Consider the following 22933-nt stretch of genomic DNA (forward strand, 5'->3'; position numbering starts at 1 on the left):
ATTGGATGTTTGGGATTTAGTACTTGTTTGGATGCCTGTCTTCCTAAATAACTTGCACAGAATTTTCTGCAGGAACATCATATTGTCAACTTTCACAAGGAAGAATGCTACATCAACACTTTATTAGCCTGTTGGAATCATCAAAGTGTGCATCTTTAGGGATATGTGGGTGCCTCCAGTGAAGAATACCTGTTTTGATGTAGAAAGATGTTGCTTTTTTTTTTTTTTGAGATTTTTTATTACTCTAATGACCAGCATAGTTTTCTTAGCTGTGCATTCTTTTGAGATTCCAAAGGTTAACCAGTGTAAGTGTTAGCAGTCCATCTCATTATTTCAAAAGAATTGCTGGGTAGTTTCAGGATGAGTGACAGGATGGGACAATCTCTCAGTTGCCCTTTGGCTTCAGGGTAGAGCAGCATCCTTGCTGTATGGACTGATGACATGGACTCACCAGCTGCAAGCTCCCATGCACCTTTCCTTTTATGACTGGTGCTTTGGAGTAGCTATCTGCTTTGTGAATTCTGTTTCCATTTTGTAAAGCTGGGGCTTTTTTTTTTAAATACTCTCTGCTCTTTCCTTCTTCCCTGGACTCAGTGCTGTTGAATGAGGGTCAGAGTTGTCAAAGGAAGACTATGCCTGTGGCTGTCCATGGCTTTTTGTCCTGCATCTGGTGACATGATGTGACTGCTTGATCTTTTTAAAGTATAAGAAAAGTGTCAAAGTTCTCTGTTATCTAATGCTAAGCTGAGTTTTGTTTAATTCAGAACAGTATGAGAGTGTAATCTCTTAAGTTTTACTCCTGTTTTGGCATTCGACAGTCGAGTGGCACAAATCAAGCTAAAACCCATGGAGGTACTCTGCAACTGTTGCCCCTTTCATTCTTTTCCACAGTGACCTGATACAAGATTGATAAATGTTTCTAAAAGAAGCAATAAGTGGCTGAGTCCTCAGAAAAGAAGCATAAAGCCTTCTGATTCAAACTGTTGATTTATGCTGCTCTTAGCAGTAGTGGTTGGTTTGGCTGCTTGCCCCTTGCTTGTTTGCCAGCTTCCTGCTACTTGGAGATGAACAGGTCCTGGATTTGCTTTCTTTGGGGTAGGGAAAGGCTTTGCCATTGCACTGAAATTCTGGTTAGTAATAATTTGCATAAACAAGAACCAATTTTTTTATAACTAGCTTTAAACAAAGAAAAGTAATCAATTGTGACATCTTATGTATTTTTTTTCCTTCTGTACAGAATTGCCTCAAAGGGCCTGTCTCTAAGCTGGAGTTGCATCAGTAACTACATTGCTGTTTGCTTCTCTGATTCTCAAAATTGTGGTGTGCAGGACAGAAATGTTATGATTAAATACCTCTGATGAAGGTAGGCTTTTGCAGAGCTGGCACATTACACTTAATTCCTGCTTTAGTATCCATCTGCTGAATAATCCTACATGCTGAGTCCATGGCCTGAAGATGGGCTTCACTCCTTGCTGTCCAGGGGGGAAGGCTTTTGGTAGGACATCCCTTTTCCATGGTATGCCAGGAATGATGCAAGGACTCTTTCCACAGCCTCATTAAAGTTAAATCATCGATATCTTATAGCCAGCACTTTTTCTCTGCGTGTGATACTGTTTTACTGTTCTATCAATGATGATAGTGTAGTGGAACAGGTCACAAAGGGAAGCAGCAAACTCCTTGTACTTTGTTATAGTCCAGTATTGGCTACATTTAATAAACAAAGGTAATGGTTGAATGTAATTTCTAAGAAAAGTTTTTAATGTGTGTTCTCTGAGGTGTCTTGATTTGAGCCTTGCTGAATCCCCAGCTTGGTCAGTAGTGTGGGTCCTGGGGTACTCCCTGGTTGTATACTGTGCTGCTTTAAAACCTGGATGTGAGAGCCAAGTCCTCCATCCAGCTTGGCTGGGGACAGGGATTAGGTCTGACTGCTAGAGCAGGCAGCACATCTGTGACTGGCTGACATCTGCATGCCCTTGTACTTGCCTTTTTTTCAATGTTGATATGTTTCCATAAATACTTCCGTACTCGCTGTCTTGTCCTTTGGCAAGTAAGTTTTAGAAATAATGTCTGATTTATATCCTCTTTGTGTTTTTGACCCTGTGGCCTGACCCCAAGTCAAAGCTTTGTATATCTTCTCATTCCCAGCAAAGTGGACTGTAGGGTTTTGTTTTGAAGCCCAGCTGTAGATTTAGTATTTCCTATCATGGGTAATGTGTCTGTTTCATGTCTCTTATTACTAACATTTCATTTGTTGATTGATTTAAAGTCAAAACTGAGGTCACCTGTTTGTATCTTTTGCTCCTCCAGCTGTAAAACATCCAAAGAGAAACAATTACAGTTGAATAATCAGGAACCAAGTTATTCTTCCTGGTTGTACTGAGTTGAGAAGAGAGAACTGACAGTCTGAGTAGGAAGCAGGGTAAGCAAGTGGATGTCCTCAAGCAGAGACAGAATAGAGATTAAAGCGAATTCTTGCTGCTTTGGGGTTTTAATAACTTGCTGATGAAAAGTCTTTGCTTGGAAACTTGAACGTAGAAATGTGGGCAGGAGAGTCTTTCATGCCAGAGGAAAATTCATCTTTACAGGCTGTAATGTCCATCTGTGTTTCTGTCGTGTGTAACAAATTGATAAATCAATGACTGTTTACCTCAGCTGATTCCTCCTGCTAGTTGTCTCTTACTTTTTATGAAGTGTCTAACTTTTTTTGGCCTAACACTTTGAAGTGTTTTGTTTGAGGTTTTTTTGGTGGGAATTTCTTTTGGGTGGTTAGGGGGTGGGCTGGTGGGGTTTCCTCTGCATTTGCAGCTATCTCATTATTAATAATTGTGCTTGTTCTAGTTCTGAAGCTTATATAATACATTCAGCTCTTGTTGTGTTGGCCAGTGAGCAAACAAAGGTGACCTAAAATTCTTCCAAAATATGTACATGGCTTGGTGTTCTGGAGCCATTTGGCACTTTGTTACTTCCTGATTTCCCGTAGGCCTGGTGAAGTGTTGTACTGCCTCTAGTCATTCAGGTACTTTGGAGAACCACTCTTGCAGTTCCCTGGCACTATTCCCTGGCAAAATTGCTTGGGCAGGTTTTGCTTCAGCATCTAACTGTGAGTTGAAAACCTCAAAGCTGCCTTGATCTGATTATTTGATGGAATTGGGTGTCACTTTTATTGCTTTGAATGTTGGTCACTGTCCCAAGGGAGAAGTAACACATCTCATATGGGGGTTCACTACCAGGAAGGGTTAGGATTCTCATATCTCTTGCACAGCTTATCTTATGCAGATCTGCCAAGATGATGGAAAGATTAGAGGCTACAGCAAATTTGTTTTATAGTTTGTATAAAAATCTTACTTCTTCTCCTGTGGCTGGATTTGCAACAAAAACAATAATGAGTCCAAATCTGAAGTCATTAAGGAACATTTGTGTAACTTTGATGTTGCAAAGACTTTTGAAAGTGTCTGTGTATTCCAGACTATCATTCTTAAAATGATAATGGCATCACTACTAAAAGCCGGAGAGAGGTGTCACCCATGTTAGATCTAAAGTCTGTCTCATGCATAGTTTTGCTTATATTTCCATGCTTTTCTTATGCTTAGTAGATTTCCAATTCTGCCCATTAAGTGCTACTGATTTTCAGAAAGTTTGTTTTTTGTTAGAATGCAGGCAGGCAGTGTAACATACGTGTTTCCCCTTTGAGCTGCAAATAATTAATTGCTGTCATGTACATTTGCATCAATGTCTTGTCTTCAGACTTTTCCAAATAGCAGGCAAAGATGGTGATAGCATATGGTTGCTTCTAATGTTTGTTCCAAAGTCAAACCAATTACTTAGCTTGCATCTTATGAACGACAAAGTGGTTATGATTTCATGGGGACTATGAAAAATGAATAAAGCTAAATGGCAAACTGAAAAGCAGCACAGTTCAGAATTTGGCTTATTTTGGGGTTATACCCAGGCTGTCATTCAGAAACCATTATATTTAGGAAATAACTTTGAGACAGAGTATACCGACATCTTCCCTGGATCATCAGTGAGGTCTCAGAGAGTACATTATTTTTTGAAAATTTCAAAATTTACTACTTTAATGATATCCTTTTTAGGAGCTTCAATGGCTTTTTTTCAACTGATAGAGAATTCACCAAAAACTCTTACAAAAGGTCTCTTATTTTGTCTTAATTTCAGTTTCTATTCCCTATTTTATGGTTCTCTGTAATGTTTGCAGTAATAAGGCACTGTGGCATTTTCCTATTCCCTTTCACAGTGAAAACTTAAGAAACCCAATTGTTTTGAATAAATTTCCTGGTCTTATTTACTTAAAATTAATCATGGTTCCAGGCCCCTTCTTAAGCCTATCTTCTGGTGTCACTTTGTGCTGGTTTTGGCTGGGACAGAGTAAATTTTCTTCATAGTAGCTGGTCTGGAGACATGTTTTGGACTTGTGCTGAAATCAGTATTGATAATACAGAGATGTTTTTCTTATTCCTAAGCAGAGCTTGAACAGTGTCAAGGCCTTTTCTGCTTCTCACATCACCCCACTCTTGAATCATTATGCTTGCTTTTCATTGTGTGCCTCATTTTCCTTTCCTCTCCTCCTTTGTCATCATGTGCCTCATTTTCCTCTTTTTGCAGCCTTTCTTTGAACTCTTAGTTGGCTGTTGTCACCAAACCCAGGAACATTCACAAGTTTACAGGCTTTCTTCTTTCAAGTCCTTTGGCAAGAGTTGTATATTCACAAAGACTGAGGAGGGTGGGTAGGAAGTGGTTGGTACATTAGCATATAAACACAGTTCATAAATTCCCATAAACAAAGTTCATAAATTCCCAGTTGCAGTTTTTAGTTGGTACCCCTTGAACTGTGCTTTCAGGTTCCCACCTGTACTTATCATCTGCTGCTTTTCTGTGGAGTTTCTTGAAGGAATGGTTTTCTATAAGAATTGTGTTTATCCTCTTGATAGCCACCTGTCTTAGCAGACCTAATTCTGATTGCTTTTTTGTTGTCAGTTTGTTTGGCATCTGACAGTTGTTCCTTAGGTGCACAAAGAAAGTGACAGCATGGAAACCCATCAGGTCCATCCGTGCTGCTGCTTTGTTTAAGTACTGTAATTTCCCTGCCCTTCATTCTCCTCTACAACAATTCCCTCCTCAAAAAACACACCATCTCTTTTTCTTCATCTTTGGAGCCCTGTTTTAGTAGGCTGCCCACTGATGCTTAAGCACTCTAATTACTCTGTCATGATGTCTATACATATTTCCATTTATTTTTTAACTTTGGAAAAACAAATCCTCTCCTGTAAAACCAGGTAATGGGCTGGCCAGAAAATCTGTTTTTCTGTGTTCTTTTTTTTGGTTCCTATTATATTTTAATAACTGATACAAACTGTAAATTAAACCCTTGGTGTTGGAGAGTAGAAAAGAGAGTAGCTGAGAATGTGGGCAGAAGACTAAGACCTGCTTTTTGTATCTTCTTGTGGATATATTTCTCAAAAACAAAACTGTTAGTGTGTTGGACTTGGGGATCTGTTTCTAATTGAAGATTTGTTTCAGTATAATTAACATTTAGGAGATTAGTGCACTTTTATCCTTCTGCAAATGTACTGTGACTTTCCCTGACAGTGGCTAGATAGCTGTGCTGAACCAGTCTCCTAGTGAGATAGTCACGGCTGCAAGAATGGTGGTAGCAAAACCTTGAAAGTTTTAAAGATGTTGCTACCTTCCAGTTGTCCAGTGGATGTAACCCCTGCTTGGGAAAATTAGCACTATTTTCATCAAACTTTGCAGGGAGTAAGGCTTCTCTTAGTATCTTATAGGTGTCTTACTTTGCAATGAAATTACTAGTCTTGTTGTGAATTGGGATGAATACTTCTAGCAGCTGGGCACCAAGTCAGAAAACATGAATGTTTTTCCACCTCAGAAGTAAAACCTTCAGTACTGAAGATACTTTTTACTAGCCAACAAAAGTAATATAGAGTAATAATTAAAGTAGTGGTGTGTGAAGTATGAATGTACTAATTGTGGGAAGTGCCTGACCTGAGATTTTTCTGTGTATCTTTAATTTGATTCCTCCATCTTTTCAGGGGCTTAATGCTGAATATGGGAACAGATTGAAACTTAGTTTTATTGTTGATGTAAATGAAAATAAGGCTGTCTGCACAAGTAGAAGCTGCCAGAGTTAGAGGATATGGACCCTTTCTAACAAAACTCCACTAATGTTTCTGAAAATTGTGTTCTCTAAATTGACTATACCTTTTAATTTATGCTTGATGTGAGATTTTTACTTGAAAATTATGGAGAAATGTTAGAGTAGTGAGTCTGTACCTGCTGCCTGTGGAAATGTAGGGTCTGCATTAAAAAGGTTGAATAGTTTTCAACAATACACATTGCTAGATATTCCCTTGTTTCTAATTGCGTACAAAACTGAGGTCTTCTCCACCTCTTCTGCTTTGTTAAATAACTTTATTCTCTCAGAGAGGTTTGTCTGCAGAGAGCATTCATATATATTTTTTCTGACACAGAAAGTATATCTTACTTATTTGAGTAGCTGGATTCCTCCAGCTGCCTAGTTTCAGTTCCCTGACTTCTCCCCCGTGACAGAGGTTAAGGTAGCTCCTTATCAAAGCACCAAGTTATCAAATGCTTAATCATATGCTGCTGAGCTTCCACATCAGCTTATTTCTTTCTGAGGAAATCCTACATTTTTAAAGACTTTAGTTTGGATTATGGAAACCTCATGGTAGACTTGAGTCAGGTTTGAAGGTTTAGATTGATGCCTTTGGGATTATTAGAATAAGAGTGCCATTCATTCATTCATTCATGAATCCTTCTAAATTACATTTGGCTTCTCTTCCACAAGATGTATATTTTTTGTAAGTATTAAAACTTTGATTTTATACTTAGCAAGAGAGGAAGAACATAGTAATTGAGGATGAAAAGTCCTTTCAGAAAAAAAAGCCTAAAGACTTGTTGATACTGGACAGCAAAGCAGGAAACTACATGTGTCATAAAAGGCTCCAGTTTGTTGGAAAAGGCTGAAACTCAGGATGTAGTCTATAAATACAAAACAGGTTCATAAAAATATTTTTAAAGTGCAGTTCTGAGCACTTTAGAAAAGCTGACACATAACTGTTCAGCTGTTTAATATAAATATATTTGTGCAGATGCATATACACATTCAATACCATACTTTCATTTTTAAACATGAATATATTCAATTCAGTGATATTTATTTCCCTTATAAGACTGGTAACATTACTAACACCAGATATAAACTTGGGACCATATTTTTTTCAGATTTTTAAACCAGCAATTTAGTGGAGAAGCAAAGCAGAAGGAACTCTAATTTCAGCAGGCAGAAGGGAAGGAATTTGTGAAGCTGAATATTTACCTGCACAAAAAGTCACAACCTTTTTTTCCCTATAGTATTCTGTCACAAGTGTTTGATTTTAAGCAGTATGTCTGGCAGTCTTCTGGGGATTTTGGAGATGTCTTCTATCCTGACCAGTTAATAGCTGTTTAAATTTGTCACTCAACTTGGAAATAAAAGTGTTTGTACTTGAACTTGCTCAGGCTATTGGCCAAGCAACATGGCTGGAACAGATTTACTTGCTGCAGCTAATGACCATGTTCACTTTTTTCCCTTTGACTTGTCAAGTATGAACTTACAGGGATCCTTTTGCTACACAGTTGCTTTGGTTTTTAGACTGAAATGACCATCATTCAGAATTGCTGCTTAAATACAGTAATTTGTATATCAGAATAATTTGTAGTAGTACAAGAGTGTGTCTCTGGCTGATTATCTGTTGTTGTGCTTTGTTGTACTAAACAAGGCAAGGTTGAAAAACATTTTTTTTTTCTTGCCATGCTTTAAGTTTTTTTTATCTTTTACCAAATACCATAATAACACTACTACAGCAGGCTCATAATAGTTGTGTAGCTGTAATGCTGTGTCACTCTGAATATGCTTATGCCTTCATCTTCCTCTTGTTATTTTTTCTAATTCTAAGTATTTACATGCAGATACCAATCTGTCTGAAATCCCCCCATTGTTACTTGTTTCTGTTGCACAACTGTTTCAAAGGCAGTCTCCCAAGATGAGACTTCATCCACCCACCCAACACAAACAAACTCTTATCTTCAGTCTACTATTGTCAAGACCCAAACTCAGTCAGATTTGATGTCTAGACCCCCCCAAAAAAAGCAGGACTGTGAGTGAAGAAAAAGTAATTGATATCTGACTAATATTGCTGCCTGTTTGGTTTGTTAACAGTATGAGACCAAAAATGTTTTTCTTGAACTTGTGCTTAAGCTGTTTCTGCATGTATTTTTGAGGTTTTTGCTAAAGGAGCCCCATGTTTCATCTCATGGTCTGTTACTTGACTGCAGTCCTGTTTCTAGAGTGAATGGCTGATTAGAAAATTAAAGTAATTTGAAACCACTCAGAATTGTTAGCTTAAAGGAAGCTGCTGTGCCATCTGCTTGTGCCAGTAAGGGTGCTGGACCACATACTGTCAAATAAAACCAAACCACAGAAATCTCATGTACCCAAGTACATTTTCTGTGTGATTAGAGCTGGTCTTACCTCAGGTGGCATTTTGAGAAAAAGAATATAAACAGGGATTTAGGGTCACAGCTTGTAAACTACCAAATTCTGTATGGTTGTTTTGCCTGTAAAAAGCAGTGGTGAAATGCATTCATTTCAGTAAGGCAATGTGGTTATTCTTCCCTTCTGATGGTGGAATTTAAGGATTTTTATTTTTATTTTTTCTAAGCCTAAGACAGTGTTTTGGAGTGGACTTTTGACAAGGACTGCTTTGTCAGCTGGGTGGAGGTCATCTGCAGGGAAGCTAGATGGTGTTTCTTGCCTGCAGGGGCACAGGACTATATGAGTCCCTTAAGATGATGTGTCACACTTGTGCTCTTTGCCCTGAAGCATTTCCCTTGCATGTCTCTTAGCAGTTTCAATGTGGGGAAAATAATGACATGAGAGAAATTCAGAATTAATACCTGTAGATCACCTGTTAAATTTCAGAGCTTGGAGATTATGCTGTTGGGTCTGGCAATATAAAGGCTAGAGACCATCTATAGCTGACTGAATGCTTGTCCAGTATTGCTAAACACATCTTTGCAGCCTCTAAGTCTCCAAAAGATGATGTAGGGTTCTAATTTTGGAAATTTACATTGTTTAAACCAAGGTGCAGCTTTTAAGGACACTGTTCTCTTATCCATTCTAAAACTGTGACTTTGATGATGAAGCTAAATGCCTTCCCTGTTGCTGTGTCTCCAGGCATTGCTGCAGGGAGCCTCTGGGAGTTCCAGGGTGAAGAGATCTGCCTTGATCTGGAGACCTCCTAACAGGCCAGATAGCCTTAGCAGGAGTTCAGAAGTCTTACACCAAGGTAAAGTGATTCATTTTTCAAACAAATTGAATTGTGTGATACAATTCTCAAAATAAATATTTTTCTTCTTGTGAAATAAACACTCAAGTGCATCTCTGAGCTTTCTCCTTCTTTTGTGTGTATAGCTCCTTGCTACCTGATACAAATGTTGTAATAGCAAATTCTGTGGGAGGGGAGAGGAAAACAACATAATATGCACTGTAGGTTAGAGCCAGAAGTAATTCCTTAGATTATTAGGAGGAAGATACATCTACAGTTCTTTGTTGGCAAGGGAACAGGCTGTTTCTGAGCTCTACAGCATGCTCTGTTTTTAGAAACATATCCCACTTCAGAGCTTGCTTTGAGTGGCCACAAAAATATGGAAACACTCTCTGGTATCTTCAGCAATGGGAGAAGATTGAGGTTTGTATCTGATGATTTTCTGTTTATCAGCACTGTGGTAATTTCTTAGCATCCACAAGCCATTTTTGCTTGTACAGGATAAATACTGATGGAAGAAAAGGACATGTGACCCCAAGAACTTTGTTGAACTTACCAATGTTACAGTTACACACATTTAGAGAGATTTGACTATGGTTTTGCTATGGTTTTGTTTGCCAGAGTTTTGAATGTAGTGATGATATATGCAGGATTTTTCCTTTATACTGACAAGATTAATTGAACTAAATGTAGAGAGTTGGCTGAAAAAAGTGAGTAGTAGTGGAAATGTTTCCCACAGATTTATTTAGGATTGAATGTAGGTGCTTCTAAAGTTGTCAGCTACTCCATTTTTAAAAACTACCTGTTGTAAGGTGCTGACTTTGTTGTTGGAAAGCTTCTTAAGTGAATATTTCTTGATTCACCTGAGAAGAATTGCAGATTTTTCTAGTTAATCCTTTATTGATCTTAATTTAAACTGAAATTAGAGCTCTGAACTAGACCTGAGTTCATTGTCCTTCCATCCATGGAGTAACATAAAAATTGCTGTTAAGTTTTCCCATTAGTAGAATCAGTGCTTCAACTCATAACCTTCCCTCAGGGTCTGCTGTACACACTGGGGGTGAGTGCAGTAGGCACAGTTGGGCCCCCACATCCCTTTGCTGCACCATGGCCTCTCTCTTTGCTTCACATTTCTTGGATTTCAGCTGCACTCATGTTTCTCCAGTCCACTAGCAAGGTCATCTTGAACTACTGGGGACATTGTATTCAAACCCTGACAGAGCAGAAAAGCTGCTGCTGATGATTACAGAGTGATTTCAAACTGAAGGCAAAAAACCCATCCAGAAATACTTATCTCTGTAGTGTTTCACTTTGTTACATTTGCCTTAGGAGTACACAAAGCAATACAAGTTGAGATAACCATACGTTGCAAAGACACAGCATTTCTTCTGGGAGTTACTTAAACATTTATTTATTTTTGAAGTGCAATTTTATGCATTGAGAGAGTAAAGACTTCACAGAGGGTATCCTCATAATCCCATGGGGTGCATGGATGTATCTAGGTGGGGTGGTGGTTAGGTTTCAAACACAGCAGTGTTAGTGTAGTGTTGGGTTTTGGTAATGCAGGCATCCATGAGTGAAATGCAGCCTTGAACACTCTCACTGCTTCCAACAAGGCAGTTTGTTCTGTGCCTCTCTGTCTCGTTTCCCTTTGTTGGAGGGGTTTGTTGCTAACTAGAAACACATGATATGAGACAGCCAAATGTTCTGGTGAAAATCAAGGACACTTCATAGCTGTGAAGATTTTATATTTGCCCTAGATTCTTTTTTTTTTTTTCCTTTTCCTCATTGATGCAGCTGTAACTGTTGTAAATTATATGAATAATTGATCAAGGAGTTCTTGTTACCTCAAATCACGTTATGGTAATTGCTTTTTAGAACTGTTTAGAACTGCTCTTTGTTGAACTACAGAATTGCTCCTATGCTGTTCTGTCTGTGTGGTTTTTATAGCCTTAAAGTTTTCTTCTGCTTCTGACCCTTTGCTCTTCCCATCTTTCCCCTCCTCGGAAAAAATGTCTTGTTTCTGCTTCAGTATATTCCCTGATCTAAGTGAAAAGCAGAGTCCTTTTTAATCAATAGCAACACGCTTTAAAAGCCCTTCCCAGCCCTGGGAACTGTGCAGTGCACACATCTGGTTTCACATAAGCATGAATTGCTGGCTTCACAAACACGGAGCATGTAGTCCTTGCCACAGAGTTAGCTAAAGTGTTCTGTAACTTGAGACTCTATTTGAAATAAAAACAAAATTGTATAGCTTCTTTACCATGCTAATGGAAAATATTTAATTTGCTTTTTTCAAGCCAACCAAAAGTATGACGCAATGCTGCTCAGGCAGATTTACAGTGCCTTTTCTTCCCTAGAAATCAATACAGCTTGGAGGGGCTGCTCTGGGAGCTGGCTAGCTGACTGCAGTCCAGCTGCATTCAAATGTAAACTTCTGTACCACAAACCAGAACTGGTGAATTTGATTTATTCAGGCATCACTGTATCTCTGAGGTTGTGGTGTTGGGTTTTCTTCTTTGCTTTATTGCCATTAATACTAGATTGGATTTCAAAATAGCAGGTTCAGTGGGCTTGTGATATTTTTTTCATGAAATCATTCAGTGATTTTCTATGTTTCTTGAATTACAGTACTTAGGTCTGTGGTAGTGATATCAGCAACAGCAGATCTACATACATGGCCATGTGTTCCTTTCAGCAGAGTCCTTTCCCCCCCCCCCCACTTAAAAACAAACAAAAGAAAGAGCAGCACCAAAAAGCTCAATGCTCATTCAGTGTGAGCATTAAGGGCTAGCATAAGCATTTTCTACTTTGCACAGAATAAGCCCTGAATATTACATGTTGTTTGATTTCTCTCCTGCTAGAAGAGGTAAAATGCAAGAGTTTTTTGTGAGCCCAAAAAAAGTTTTTAGAGGAGAACCATGGTGTTTTTTCGTAAGTGAAGCCAACACTGCAGATTTTCATTGTACACCAACTATTTTGCCTTTATTTCCTTTCTGATCCTTCACTGTCTCCACTAATAGCTTTGACTTTATTTAAACTCTCCACTGTAAGAAGCTGTTGATTTTCCTCTCCTTATTTTTTTTCCTTAATGGGATTTCAGTCTTGCTTAAGAGCTTTACTTCTGGCAGAAGGTCTTCTCTTGAACAACACTTAGGGATCCTTGACACTACTTTTCTCCCTGAGTGCTGTGTTTCTTTGGGAAGTCTGTCACTGGTGGTCTGTGTCCTGGTCATACCAGACACAGTTCTACCAGAAGGAAAATCACAATTTGATTGGTAGCTTGCCAAAAGGGCATTTCATCTTCTTTTTAAGAAGAAAAATTCTACTTCCATTTCTCATGCAACTGTGATCCAGGTTTTTTAATCCTCCAGCCATTTTTCTCTCATATACTTAACAATGTCATGATGAGTAAACAGCTTGAGAAGACAGTGTGGAGGAATTGAGGTCCTTTTTGCACGGATAGCTCAGGATGTCATGGGTTAGCAAAGAGGTGCAGACACATTTTGGAAATACGTTTGGCCCATTGGTTTTCTGTTTGACCATTCCAAAGTTCTTGTGAGCAGAAGGGTTTGTCATTATAGTTTTCCTTTTGCCATCTTCCCTGCACTAGCACTGGTAGTCCAGGCTGGAGGATGCCATAAAGACTTCTAAAGCCACACTTTGAATAAAGCTTACATTTACTACAGAATATTTGCTTTGCATGGTTACAGTACAAGCACTGTATTCCTGTGTAAACACTGTAATGAAGTTGTTAAGAAGAAAGGAAACGCTTACAGCATTTGCACTAAAGTTCATGGAGCATGAGATAGCTGTGCTTAGGATGCTGGTACTTTGAAGGGATTAAAAAAAGCTTTTCACAAATAAACACAAAAAACGTTCTCAGACTAGCAAAACAGTTTGCAAGTGATGAGAAGAACGACACTAATTATTTTATAGAGAATAATCTGACTTGAAATGCCACAGTGGAATCCACTTTATGATCTGACCTTCCTACATATGAATTGAAAAGCAGGAAAAAGTTCAGGGCATGACCTAAAAATGGTAGTCTGAAAGCTTCTTTAGGTATGTTGGGTCTTATTTTTGTCTAGCCTGAAATATAGTTTTTCCTCTTGAGTCAAACCTGAATAAACTGGTTTGGGTGTTCATGTTGTCCTGATGGTTCCAGCTCTGCCAGACATAGCTACTTTATTTTAAGAATCGCTCTTACTTGGAATTTGAGTCCTACTGGAAACAGTATTGTCAGGAGGCTGCAGTCTTGCTGTTAAGAAACTTAAATAAGATAAGGCTAATCCTATTGTATGCTTCTACTTTCAGAGGTAGTGTAGAAACTTGCCTTTTGTACTAAGGGCTCCATACCAATCACTACCTGCTTTATGGGATTCCTCTTCCTTTTTTTTTCTGAATTGCTGGCTTGGCTAGACATTATTATTCAAAATATTTCACACAGTTGTAGATGGCATTATACTGTGTCAACTTTCAGACTTACAGAAAAATAAACCAGCTCTTGTTTTCTACAAGTCAAAGAAGGCGAGAGAAAATAAATTTACCTATAGTCTCTTTGATTGTGGCAAATTTAGGTTTCTTTTGTACAGGATGTTTAAATTGTTTTATTTATGTATCAGTAGAGATAGAGTAAGGATTAGAATACTGAATACCTGTGAGCTTTTGCTGAGATGATTTATAAGTTTCTAAATCACAAACTCTTTGCACATAGTAAGAATTTTTGTATTGTCATTTTGGATTGGTGCTGAATCAAACTTCATTATCCTGCTTCAGGACGAGGTAGTATTGGCTATTAAAAAAACAAACAACAACAACCAAATCTAATAATTTTCCTCCAGGTGTAGGAGGATAATCTACTTCCAATATTTGTTCTTACCTTGATCTTTTGTAAGATTAAACTGCAAAATTACTTCAGAATGAGGTTATCTTTTGAGTTGTCTAAATCAACCTTAAGTTTCTTAAAACTTGCAGCATAACAGATGATTTGTAGAGAATTAGGCTGCTAGAGTATATGTTCTTGAAATAAGTTGGTTTAGAAAAGGCACACTTTTCAGGCTCTCCTAAAAATTAGTTACTCTGTAAATCATCTAATCTTAGGCAGTGGTTAGATGTCTGTGTGTGGGTAATTAGCAGTTGTCTCTGCTCCTTTTTTCTAAAGGACCTGAAACTTTTATAAGACCAGATAGTTATCAGTAGGTTTTGACTCACTGGGAAGACCTGGATTAAGAGCAGAAACTTTTTGTTGTTAAAACAGCAGCTGACTTGCTGTGTGCCCTTGGGCATGTCCTCTTGACTTCCTTGCACCACCTTACCATTGTATCCACTGCTGTTGTCACCACCATAAAGTTCTTTGTAAGCCTGTGATCAAAATACAGTTGAAGCTGTTTGTTATTCTGAGTGTACTCAACTTCATTTCCTATGCAGTTCTGCATATGGCAGTGTAAAGCACAGTGGAATTATGCAGTTTAGTCTATAAAGAACTTACACAAAATAAAACCACCTTGTGCAACCTGTATTATAGTAAAGTAGATTTGAAAAAAAAAAAACCAAAAAAACCACAGAGTTTTATTTTGGATTTACCAAAGTATAGAAATACTGCTAGTGGGGGATAAAGCTGTTTGGTTAAAAATGGGAATGCTCTGACTATAAAAGTTGAGAGGGGGGGGAAAAAAAAATCTGTCCTAGAAGGGCTACGTGGCAGTCTTAATTTGCCTGAGTCTTTAGCAGAGGTTTTCCACTTCTGTTTCTGCCAAGCAAATTAAATTTATGAAGAGAAGCTAAACTCCGGGGGTTGGACTGTTAGTATCTTTTGACAAGGTTAATGTGGTGAAGCAGAATATTGGTAATAATGGGCTGACATTTAACAGTGGACCAGCTGAGAGATCCTTGTGTTCCTACGTAACGTGAAGATTGAGTGTCCTGTAAGCTTATTGTTTTATGTTTTGTACTTGCTTTTGCATGCATGCCAGGACATGCTCTGGGAAGAGGCATAAACTTTTTTCCTTTTTTCTTTCACAAATACATTTCTTTCCTGTCTAGAGCTGGAAAAGAGGAGCACAAGAGGGGTTTTGTTAAATACAGAAAAATCTAATTACAGCTTGATTTAAAGCCACATTTACACAATGGCTGAGGGGTGAGTTCACTTCCACAAAAACAAACTTGTTGGCTTCCTACTGTGCATCGGGGAATGTGAAGATGCATGTCCTGGAGAGCAACTGCCTCCCTCTGCTGGCACCAGCTTTTCTTACGCTGTGCTACAGCTCTGCTACATGATATAAAAATACAGCTGTACTCCTATATGAAAGAACAGTGATGCATGAATTCATGGGTATGTGCTCATCTTAGTGGTTGTGCTGCAGGTAATATATGGGACATCACATGTTCCATGTGATAGGCCTGATGTCTGTTTTCCACGAGCTATAGAAACGTTGTTCCTCTAAAGGAATGGATTTTTCCTCCAATATGTATCTTGAACAGTTATGTCCCTGGTGGTTCAAGGGGAAAATGCGGGTGAACATTTTCTTGCCATTGTGGTTTACACTCAGAGCGTATCTCTGGAAAATGCAAGATCTCATTTTGTTTGCCTGCTGAAGTAGCTGAAAATGTTGTTTTCTTTCTTCAACTGGTTCAAGTGTTCTGCTGTTCTTTTAACTAACTTTCTCAGATGACAAGGCCGCACATCTCCAGCTTAGTGAAAGTTCATCATTTGTAATAGGTTTTTCACTTCCAGGGATACCTTTTGCTCAAGGGATACCTTTTGCTCAGGGATACCTTTTGCACCGCTGTCACGGGTGGTTTCATTACAGCAGCTCTTAGTTAAGACTATGGTCTTTCTTTATTCTTCCCTTGTTTCTGGCTGATAACTGCATTTTTAGCAGTTTTTTATTATTGAATTTGCACTTTATGCTGCTACTGCTTCTTCCATTTCTGCTGCTCTAGTTCATAAGAATCAGAATAGCAGAGTTTGGAGACTAAGTATATGCGCTGCCACTCTAGAAAAATGAGGCTGAGTGGAGGTAGAAGGTGGCTGGTGGTGAGACTGAAGTTGCTGTGCTGCCCAGCAGCATTGCTGAGCCATGTTTGGAAGCTGCTTAGTGAAGAGATTTGTGTTCCTGAGAGTCTGGGGTGAGCGGGTTGGTGTACATGGGAACTCTTGGGGAAGGAGGAACAGGCACAGGGTAGGTGGCGAAGGAAGGAGTCACTGATATTCACAGACATCAAGGAGAGACAACAGAACTTGCCCAGAAGAAAGCATTGCAGACACACTGGTGGAGAGGCAAAAGTAGAGATGGAGGGCCTAGTATGGACAGCATGTGGATGGAAATTAGTGGAGGGAGATATGGCCCTATGAGCTGTGTCTTTGAAGTGGGGTTAGCATTGTGAAGTCCAGAAAATAAGAGGGATGCAGATCTGTAGAATGCTTGTGAGAGAAGCAATGAAATGATGAAATGAGAGAGTCTGGCAGGGTATTTCTGGCCATGAAAGAATCACCCAAAATTGTTGGTCCCATCAAGAGTTGGCATGCCAACATGGGAAGAAATGTAAAATTGCAAGAGGCAGAGAGAAGAGGGGATGAGATCCTGTAAGATTAATTGTTCTTTCACCACTAGATCTCCTTCTTTCTTTTGTTTGGTGTCAGCTCATTCCACACTTCTCAGAGTATTTCAAACCCAGCCATATTAGTGTGATTCTGGTGAACAGTATCTGAAGTTGATGAAGGAGAAAAAGAGGACCACAAAGCTTGCTGTGATACTGAGAGAGGTCAATGAATGAAACTCACATTTCACAGTGTGTAGCTCTGTACAGTTGCACTCCAAAGACTACAAGAAAGTCTCTTTACCATGAAGTCATACCTGGGGAACTCTGTCCTTCTTAAGTCTTAGAATTTTATTCAGTTTACACAAACTTTTATAAACAGCAAATCACCATTTCTTGCTGCTTCTTGAGAGATTTCTGGGCTTTATTTGGTCCTTGCTGGAGTTCTGTTATTCAGCATTTTCCATTTTCTCTGAGAATTAGGTGAAAGTCATCAGCTGCAGAAAGAGAAATAAGTTATCTTTTTCAGCACTGTTTTGTCTGCATTGTGTGTCGCCTTCAAACCTTAAGGTGTCCCTAACTGCTAGGAGGATCCCCTTAGGACTTAGCCCTTTCCATCATATAATGTTGAAGTTAATGAAGTTAGTAGAAGGAAATGAGCATTCATCAAGATAAAAAAGCAGTCAGGTCTCACCTTATGATAGCCTCCAAGCCAATACGGTGAAGAAAATGCTGATGGGAAGGAGAATCTTTGAGCACGTTTATGAATATTCAGAGATCAGAGCCAATGTTTTGTTTGGCTGTCCACAGGAGAATAGTGGTATTCACACTGCAGTACAGTGTCCTGTGAAGTACTCATTGTCACAACCCATGTGGTCCCTGTTCTTTGTTTCCCAGGTGGCTCTGGGAGTCACTGCTGGAAACCACACAGATACCTAAAGGAGTTGTGTGGCTTTTGCATTGTCTCCTGTCAACCAGAAGTTCTGCAGTTGGCTTCTCAAGAGGAGATGACTTGAAGGGCAGAGGTGTATGGATCGCCTCTCACTTTTCTTCCGATTATTTTTTATTGATAAATGCTTTCAAAAAACCAAAGCCAACAATCAACAGCTCAATAATATCCCAGCTGTTAGTCAGTGTTGATATGCAGAAGTGACTTGGTATGAGTTGTAGGCTTTGTTCTTTTGGAAGCTTTTCTTTCAGCTGTGACAATTGTAAAGTTATTCTCCTAGGAGATGCTCAGATCTTCCACTCTCACCCCTCCTAGTAACTGAACTGACTAGGTGTTCCTGCTGTTTCTTCAGTGGATACCTGTTCAGAGATGATGACATTTTCAGCTGTATTAATTACCAGACATACGCCATCAAAACACCAGGTATGTAATCTTATTACTTCCCTGAAAGAGCCATAAAACCTAAAACCAACCAAATTCGGGCCCTTGCAAAACTTCTATAAGGAAGATTAAACTTAAATTTATGAAGAAGCATATTCCAAAAACATGTAGCTTATGAGGGAGGTTGTTTTCTTTGTTCTAATTACATCAGATCTTTTCTCTATTTTAAAGAAATTTAACTCTGCGATGAATCTAATTTTTATTTAACCAGAAGTTTTTCTGGGGGCCCTGTCCACGTGAGAAAGTTTACAGTATTGAGGCATTGGGTGGGATAACCCTTCTGTTGCATCCACTAGATATGGTTGTATAAGGGACTTGATGTACCAAATGTGGTCAGTAGATCAAAGTCATCAGTTGACTGCTGATCTTGAGCGTTGAGTGTGGATTATTCACTGAAGCCTGGTCAGTGCTGACCAGTAGTGATATGGGGCACTGAGCTGTTCAGAGGGCAGTAGCTATGTGTTTTCTGCACTAAGAATTCCTGCACCTCTCCTTCATGGAGGAAGCAGCTCTCTTTATCTGCAAGGTTGTGAGCTGTAAGTGAATTTCCAGTGGAGGACCTCAGTCCTGGAATTTCACTGCTGTCATTGCCTGTTCTGGAGTTGTCTCCCATCTCCCCAGAAGTTACATCATGGCACCAAATGCAGCTTTTCAAGATAGTCTTTATCCTTCCATAAGGGCAGCTTATGTCATGGTGGTGATAGTGGGTGATCCAGAATTACCTGCTCTGCAATAAAATTAAATGTTTCCACCTAGGCCTGTTTCTTAAAAGTTGTGTTGAATGAAAAGAACCCCTATTTATTTTTTCCAGAGGAACTGGTACTGGGCTTTGTGAACTCTTGAAGTCCGAATAGTACAAAGAATAGAAAATTAATTCTCTGTGAACTCTTTTGCGGCTGATTCTATTTTTCCACTGTTGTCCCTGAGTCCTCCTGCAATGACACAATGTAATGAGAAGAGCTTGTTACTCCCAACAATTAGCAAGTTTCTTATTAATAGACTTAAGTATAAATACTTGTGGTAGATAAATACACAATTTGGAAGCTAAGTCAGCCTTCCCTGATTTGTATGTGTTGACATCTTCAAAATAGTTTTCTGGTCTGTAAAGTATTTTCCAGAAAGAAACATGTTTTTGCATAGATCTGTTTAATACTGTTTAACCAAAAAAAAAAGTTAAAAAATAATATCACTGTGTATCTTTTATTGCTGCTGCCTGTTGCAGCCACAATTTGTAATTTATACTAGGTTAGGTGCTCTAAGCTTTCAAAGAAGGTGAAGTATTTTCTCCTATGTCATATAAACAGTATTTGCTCAGAAGCACCCAAGAGTGAGCCACTCAAATAAAGAAAGACCAAAATACATGACCTCAGCAAAAAACCGGTAATTTCAATGTGATTTAAGTTGTCTTTATCTGGAACTGTTTGGCATTAAAGTGTAATCAGTCCAATTTCCAAGCTTGCTATAATTGCATCAGTTGTAAATGAAGTCTTCTGTTGCCTGTGGATTATTCCTGTAGGGTTTTGTCTTCTGTAGAGCTTTCTGTTTGTCTTCTCTCTTCTCTTTCTGTGTTCTATTAACAAGAACAGGTTCAAAAAAATTAATAAAACTATATAAACAGTGCTTACTTTGTGAGTGTTTCAAGTTGCATCTTAACTCATTTCTACAACAACATCTTTTGCATTGCTCATTCACTTTTTTCACTGCAATAGGCAGCCTGTAATGAAAATGTTGACTCACCTGAATGATGTCTCTGTTTTCTTTATTCTCTAGATCAGATTGCAAGATAATTTTAAATTACAAGTATTAGATGACATTTCCTTGGACACTTGCTTTTGATTATACTAAGTTACTGCACTCACCTATTTAAGTTACAGTCAACATTTTAAATATCAGTGTTAAGGGAAGCAAGAGAAGGTGTCCTAAATGATGTTTGCTCCATATCTTCTTAACTTAGTATTTTGAGTCTCTTCACATTAATGGTACTCCTTGTATTAAAGAACGTTGTATAAAAAAGGCAATTGATTTATCTTGTAACAAAAAGTACAGGTAATCTTGGCAAGGGGGGGAGGGGCAGAAGGGATCTATGAGATGCAGCCTGGATATGCACATAGTGTAGTCTTTCATTATTTTATAGATTGCATGACACCAGCCTTTAATTTTTGAATGCTTTAATTCTAGTGCAAGTACTCAAATGACTCACCAGTTATCTAAAGCATCAGGTAACTATACCCATCTTTAGCTTTGTTCTATCTTCTTATCCTTGTTTCTATCTTCATTTTCTCAGTGGTAGGCTACAGTGAGTTTAATTAATGTTTAGAAAAACAAAAACCCAAAACAATGTGGGAAGTGTTCCCAAGTGTTCTCACGAATGCAGCCTCTGCAGGCTTTCACTTGGGATGGTCAAGACCTACGGAGGATAAGTTCTCCATCTCCTTTCACAGTACCTTCAAACACAACATAACTTGACCCCAACCTGCCAACAGGCTGCACTTCTCAGTTGGAGGTGATACTATTTTCAAGAAGAGATGTCTTCTCTCTGCTACCTGCAGTGGTGCCTTCGTTTTGGTGGTTGGTCTTTGCCAAGGCATGACCCTGGCCTTAGCTACATTCCCTCTCCACCGAGGAATTGCTGTGTGCCACAGAGCGTGGTATTTAACCATGGTGGGGGGTCAGCCCTTCCAGTTAATCCTATCAAAGTGCTGAATTGCAGGGGGTCAGACAAGAAATCAATACTCTTTTTCCATCTGATTGCCTCGAAGACTATGTAAATTAAATCTGTCTGTCTGTAAAAAAAGTTATGTCTACACTACAAGAAATACAGTTGGCAAGTATGAGCTATGAGCTGCTGCTTGTGCTGCTGCTGGGAAGGATTTTGCCTGGATAATTTTGTTTCCAAAGTAGTTATTGGTAAGTTCCCCTGAGCTTTGTAATAGTGAGATGCAAATAATCTATACAACAATGACAACTCTACTGTTTTCCTCACAAGTTGTGTAGATCTGCCTGCAGCAGGCTTTGCGAGTTGATGAGGTGAGCGAAGATATATTGCCACCTGGGAGGCATCCTTTGTTTTCTGCAGTTCTCTGCCTATTAATACCTTTTATGTGTATTTTTGTTGCCTTTTTCTTCTTTGACACATGCTTTTTTGATTTCCTTTTGTTTTGTTGTGTTTAGGCTTTTTCTGACATAATGTACTTCTGAAGTGCAGACATGCATCTCCTTCACCACCAGCAGCTTCTACAGATTTTATTTTTTTAATATCCAGGCCAGATCATTTATCCCCAGTTAGTTAGTTTTGTATTTTTATTTACTTGAGGAAGTTACTGTAAGTTCTACCAAACATTAACTCAGACTCTGCTGCAGTAAGGCTGGAGGAGTGTCATGGGTTGGGAGACATAAGATGTTCTAATATATGATATAATTGGGAGGACTTTAACAAGTCTCTGGTCGTACTCCAATTTTTTTCTTCCACTAGTTTTGGGAATTGAAATAGTAAGAGACCCAAAAAATGATGTGAATACTGCAAAACACGATAGATAATTTTCAGACTTCTCTTTTATGCACTCTTAGGTCTGAGAAAGTAAATTTAAATTCCAAGTTCTGAATGAATACAGACTTCTGAAAGAGTTTTTTGCTCCAACGTACAGTGTAGGATTTTAAAAGAGAACTAGTACATCTAATTTGGTTGGGTTTTAGTCTCGTTTTATTGAGGTGATGCAAAACAATAGTAGAAGCTACTTTTTACCTGATGTAATGTACTAGTTTACCATGAAAGTTTATTATATGTGGAGTACCCTAAGAGAAAATGAGCCTTCTAAATTCTTCCCAACATCAATATGTCAAAGCTGTTTCAGTTTGTTTTAAATGAAACAGATATGGAATTATATAAATGGGGGAGTTGTATGTACTCTGAACAGCTTGAATACTGTAAGTGAGATAAATGATTGGATTTTTGCAAGTTAGCTATGCAGATGCTGCAGCCTGTGTGCTGAACTGATCAGCATGAGAACTCAGTCCTGCATGCAGGGTTATCCATATTGCTTCCACTTGGTCCTTCCAAATAGGAATATTCATGCTAGTGAGTGGGATATGATGGAATTGCCAGCAGCAGACAACTGTGTATAGAAATTATGACATTTTTCAAGTTCTGCAATTTTTCATACTTAGGCAGTTTCTGTTAGAGGATACAAATAATGCATACAGTGAAGTCTGTGTTAAACACTTTGACAACTCTGAAATTTGCTAATGTTTCATTTTACTAGTGGCCCTTTTACCGTGGTTATGCTGCTTATGTTTTGACTACAGACTACTGGAATTTGCTTTGAAAATATCAGTGTGTTTTATTTGAGGATTACTTTTGGAGCAGCTTCTTCTATAAATCCTGATTCAGGCAAGAGACTTTCTTGGCTCATGCCAGTAAAGACTGCATTGTTGTAGAACATTCAGGAGATAAATATTTGAGACTGACTGAAATGTCCAATTCTGACTTCACTAAGTTTTGAGTGCTCACCTTTTGATCTTATCTTCCCCTGTTTGTGCCTACTTTCTGTAGGGACAAAAATGGTTCCTGCAATGCTATTAAGGTTATGTTGTATGGGATTACTGATTGCCCATCCTACCTCTGATATGTTTAGGACTT

At 38.7% G+C, this 22933-nt stretch overlaps 1 protein-coding gene across 3 annotated transcripts in view; it reads left to right on the plus strand.

The window, feature by feature from the left end:
• Nucleotides 1–22933, plus strand: part of FAM110B (family with sequence similarity 110 member B) — a 114363-nt gene that overhangs the window by 20929 nt on the left and 70501 nt on the right. For 2 of the 3 annotated variants that reach the window (XM_054638867.2, XM_077185805.1), the window contains exon 2: nucleotides 9275–9386. The exons of the other annotated variant lie outside the window; for it this stretch is intronic. The gene's annotated coding sequence lies outside the window, so the exon portion shown is untranslated. The remainder of the gene's footprint in view (nucleotides 1–9274; nucleotides 9387–22933) is intronic. 3 annotated transcript variants of the gene reach the window in all.

The sequence above is a fragment of the Agelaius phoeniceus genome, chromosome 1, assembly GCF_051311805.1.
Source record: "Agelaius phoeniceus isolate bAgePho1 chromosome 1, bAgePho1.hap1, whole genome shotgun sequence".
Lineage (NCBI taxonomy): Eukaryota > Metazoa > Chordata > Aves > Passeriformes > Icteridae > Agelaius > Agelaius phoeniceus.